The 5,180-nt window shown below is 37.2% G+C and overlaps 1 long non-coding RNA gene across 1 annotated transcript; it reads right to left on the bottom strand.

Moving 5' to 3' along the window:
• Positions 1-1,398: 1,398 nt before the first annotated feature.
• On the bottom strand, positions 1,399-3,373 carry LOC306997253. Its single transcript, XR_013797331.1, has 3 exons — positions 2,184-3,373; positions 1,952-2,098; positions 1,399-1,861 (listed from the first exon to the last, which is right to left on the bottom strand). It is a non-coding gene; the product is annotated as an uncharacterized lncRNA (long non-coding RNA).
• Positions 3,374-5,180: the final 1,807 nt, after the last annotated feature.

The following is a 5,180-nucleotide window of genomic DNA, read 5'->3' as shown; positions in this document are numbered from 1 at the left end:
GGAAGCATCCGCTGCAGCAGCAGGTCTTCAAGCCTCAGAGAGACAGAGATCGCTGCAAAATTGGTGGTGTTCTTGTAACAAGTGTTGTGAGATGCCAACAGAAGTGGAGAGCATATGTTGTAACGAATGGAACATAGCAATGCCTAAACTACAAGACGACGACGACATTGACAGTATTCCATCATACACCTGCCTGACTGAAGATCCTGAGTTTTCTCCGCTTTTGAGCCGTAGTGTTTTGCACGTTGTGTTCAGTTTGCCACGTATAAACTGGAGGCGACGTCCAAAGCCAGAGGGACCTAATGGCACGCTGTGTTGAAGATTTTATTATTTAGAAGATCAGTAATTTAGCTACATATTAAGACACTATTATTTACTTTGTGAGTGTGTGACTTTGGATGTACTTTTAGGGGCTTGAAGAAAGGTCAAAGCTGCTGGTGCAGCAGATAATTCTATTTGAGTGTGTCACATGGTGTGAAACTTCAGCCCAAAAATATATATAGGAGGTATTACCATTTTTGGAAGTGATGTGGGTATATATGTGAAGCTGACCACATGTCTGGAGCGACTCTTTCTGCAGAGGGGAGCTCGGCTTTGTTTGTTAAATAAAGTCTAACATTTCTGGCATCAAAGATCTCTGAGAAGTGATTTCATAAAAAGATTGAAACCACAACAGCTGTCAATAGAGTGAGTATTGTGTTGTATTTGTATTATTATTGCAATGATTATAGAGTGCATTATAAACCAATTATTATTATCAATTTCTCAATTATATTTCAGACAGTGCAGATTGGTTGCGTATCGTGTGGTTTTGGAGTGGATGCTGAAGGGGGAACATCTGGGCAGAAGAAAAAGAAAAGTTTTACCCTCTTGTGTGGTGAAAGCTGTCCGTGATAAATATCCATCCCCCTCCGGACGTTATGTTGGCTTCACAGAGGCAGAAAATGCATTTGCAATGTTGTAGAATATTGTATTGTACATTTGTCACAACGTTCTATAGATATATTTTTTACTTGTAATGTAAGGTTTTTCCATATTTTACCGGAATGACCATTTATCATTAATATATTTGCAAACAAGGACTTTCTGAAAGTGCTGCCTGTTGTCATTATAATGTAAACTAAAATAAAAAAATCACTACATTTGTATTTTAACTAGCACCAATAAACAATCTGTATTAACAATGGATTCATATTTATATATAGATTGAGAAAAAAAGAGTAATGACACTTTACATAAAAGCAAGCATTCAAAGTTTAATTTTCTTTAGATGCACATTCACAAATGAACATTATATTGCAGCAATAAGGGTGAAAAACAAAAGTATATTTGCAAATCCAATAGGAAAAAAAAAGCTTAATAAATACAACAAAAGTGGTATAATTTTCAATAGATAACATAAAAAAAAAATCTCAATTAAAGAATTTAGCATGTACAATTTGGTAAATACACATCATTCAGTCACTGAACAGACAAATTAACGCTACTGTACAAGGCAACATCAAGTATCACACACACACCATTAAAGAAAACCTACATGAAAAGTGTAATGTATTACCATTAATTTGTAAAGATAACTTACACTGTTGTCACTTTGTAAAAAACTATTTTGAGAATCGTGACAAATGCTTTGAAACAGTGTCTTCCTTTGACGGTTTTAACTGTTGCGCTATGTTCATTGGGAGAGGTTGTATTTCCAAGTGTGAAGAAGAGTCCTTGTAAACAATACTGCTGTCCATGTGCCTCTGAAGTACGCGACGTACGAGTTCTACTCTGAAATTTTGAGATGTGGACTCATAAAGCTTTCTGGCCACCCACCGTTTGGAGTGTTTTGGGAACACTACATTGAACCTTGGTGTACCTTTAAAGTGAATAAATTAATTAAAGTAATGCTATTTTTTTTACTGCATTATGACATTATAGTCACATATATATTGTAAGTCAAACTTACCAGTTTTGGTACTGGCCTGATGTCTATTGACGTTCTCGTTGTGGTCAAGCACTGCCAACTGGGTACGTGCGAGCATTGAAGTGTAATGGAAGTGTATTCTTTTGGGGCAGTACTTCAGGAGCAGTGAATGGAACACTTCCAGCTTACCTTTATTAAAAATTATTTAAAAAAATGTATTAAGTAAATATTGTTAGTCTATACATAAACATACCTTGTACATATGCAAACTTACCAGTATGCTTGAAAAGTGCCATCTGCCTGAGGTACTTCAGAAGACCCTTGTCTAAGACCAGGTTCTCCAAGGTAATGAATGCCCTGGAAGTTGGGTCGATCCATTTTTTTTTCTTTGCTCCTCTGAGCTAAGCTCACTATGCATACATTTTTGTGGTTCTCCGTCTTCGATCCATGAATGAACACCACAAATGTGGTACAGAAGTGACTTCCACCTTTTATATAAATGTCTTCTACAGTGTATTATATTAAAACAAGTTACAGAAACAGAAGACTTACATCCGGGTCACCCCTACAAGATGAACATGTAAACCATAGATGATTGCCAATACTTTTAATCCATGGCTGAAGTGCTCTGTTGTCTTTATATCTGGACAGTGAAGCCAGTTTCTTGATCATTCCTATAACAAAATAAAACATTGTTCATCCTCATCCAAAATGTTTTGTTCAACATCACAGTCATTATAATAATAATAATATAATAACTTTTATTTATAAAGCACAAATAAACACTACTTCCGCAGACCAATGTGCTGTACAGAGACAACTGCAGATAACAATAAAGAAAACATGACGAATTAAAATACCTATACAGCACCAGGACAGTTTCCTCAACTATTATTTGCATATGCCAGCTCAAATAAAAATGTCTTTAGCCTCACTTTAAAAACGCCAAGGGTGGGTGCAGCTCTGATTTCAACAGGGAGGCTATTCCACAGTTTAGGAGCAGCAATGGAGAATGGTCGGTCTCCTCTGGTCTTAAGGTCTTATCTGTATCTGACTTTTTGGTACAGTTGAATGCTGTGTTTTTCTATTACTACATAACAGTATAAAATTTAACATAATAGATTGCAGTAAGCATTGATTTAAAAAACATACCTTTAGCCACATGCCATACATCAAACTCGTGATGAATGTGTTGATGTTCAACTCGCATTATCTTGCGAATTGATGGGGATCTGTCGGTTGTCAACACACTTACTGTACGTCTATGTTCTCATCTATGATTTTGTTTAGTGCTCTCCGTAAACCAGTTGACTCCATTGCTACAGAGCTTGATGATCTGTGGAAACAGTGGTTTATACTTGATAAATTAATTATAAAATAAAAATAAACATATTTCACTATTGTCATGGAAATAAACATACTTGCACCAGTTCAAAGTGTACCACTTTTTCTGTGATGTCATCCATTTGGCTGAATATCCAGGACTGTTTTGAGACATAAAAGAAATTACACTGTCAAAGTTAAAGGTGCTATCAGCGATCCCGGTTGGCCTAACCTCTTGTTGATATTTGAAATTATTATCAAACAAATGGAGGCTAGCTAGCCCTTCCCTCCTCCTCATCCATGCAATAACCCCCCGAAACCATCCTCACATCATTCTAGTTGGTGATTGGCTGGAACAGTCTGTTATGTTTCCTGCTTAGGGTCGAAATGTTTGTTGCTCAGTTTGTTTGAGCTGCTTTTGTGGAGACTAGACTGTCTGCATAGACCTCGTTTCTCTACAGTGTGTTCAGGGGACAGGCAGCTAGCAGATAGTGAGATGTTTGCGGTAGGTGAAAAATAACATCACATAAAAAATGACCACTAACATCTAAAAGTACCTGTCTGATCTCCCATCTCCTGATAAATGAATTTCCATGTTCTCTGTGCTTCCTGATTTCAAAGTATCCAGTATGGCCCTCTGTTGTTCTTTGAATACGTCATCAATTGCAGGAATCAGGTATGAAGATTGTATTGAATTAAAAGTTGTTTTGTGTGGTACCTGAAGGTTAAGCACACCAGCCCATTCGGAGATGTCTGCATATGTGGACTGTTAATATAGAGGATGATTTTGCAATTAAAACTGCCTTGATTAATGCTTGATTTGCTTTGTAGTGATGTAACCTAAATAGTAATAATGCTTTTGCTAAGATAGAGATATGTAACCCTGTTAGTTATGTTGAACAAGATATGTACTGTGTGATTTTACTATTATTAAGAAAATTACTTACTTGCATGAAATGTATGTGTTAACTGATTTAGAGTAGAAAGTACTTATGTATTAGAAATAGTTTTATGATAAATGAAAATGTACTAGATAAAGTATATATTGCAGACGACTAAGAGAAGAAAGCAGAGGAAGAGAAATCGGAGGCGCCGTAGGAGGATACAGCGTAAGCAGCTAAGAGCCATGACTAGGAAGTTGGCAGAACTCCAATTGATGACGTCAGGAGAGAGTTTGGAACCTGCTTTCCGAAGGCTGCATATAAAAGGCGGAGAGAGAGACTGAAGACTTTGGATTCTGAATAGCGCAGTTTCCCTCGACGCCTGTATAACCAGCTGATTGTTGAAACTTATTATTATTGTAACCTAACTTTAACTTTGATATAACGCTTGTTAACTTTAATAAAACTTATATTATATTATTGGCAAGTTATTGTCTGAATAATTATTTAAGGACCTTAAGCGAGAACTGACCACAGGGAAGTCTGCTGAACTAATTGTAAGTATTTTGAATGCTTATAGTATTGTCCAGACTCGACTTTCCTTACCTACCTGAGAATAAAGAATAAATAGGTAAAAGGTGTAAAGGATATTTGAGACACCATAAAACAATACCTATTATTAAATATGCTGTCCTTTCTGTCAAATAGTTTGATTTAGCCAAAACTAAATAGCTTACACAAAGTATTCAAATTTGCCTGTGGATAATTAACACCTAATTTGAATTATTGTTGCCAAATATCACAGGTGTCAAACTCAGTTCCTGGAGGGCCTAAGGCCGGTGACACACTGGATGCGTGGCGTTTCTGTTGCGTGGCGGCTGCGTCGCGTTTTCTCTGTCTTTACACACCAGAACCGTGCTTGACGCGGCGCTGGCGCGCTGCTGCTGCTGTAGGTGACAGAGGGACAGAGTAGGTGACAGAGTTTCTCCACCTCTTCAATTAACCTGCCGTCATCCATCGTTGCAAACTCGAAGTGTAGCCTACTTGAAAGTGTCAAGTCGCGTGAT

This window comes from Phoxinus phoxinus (assembly GCF_949152265.1).
Source record: "Phoxinus phoxinus genome assembly, chromosome: 4".
Classification (NCBI taxonomy): Eukaryota; Metazoa; Chordata; class Actinopteri; order Cypriniformes; family Leuciscidae; genus Phoxinus; species Phoxinus phoxinus.
The sequence above is the reverse complement of the archived record's forward strand: the minus strand, read 5'-3'. Positions and strand labels throughout refer to the sequence as shown.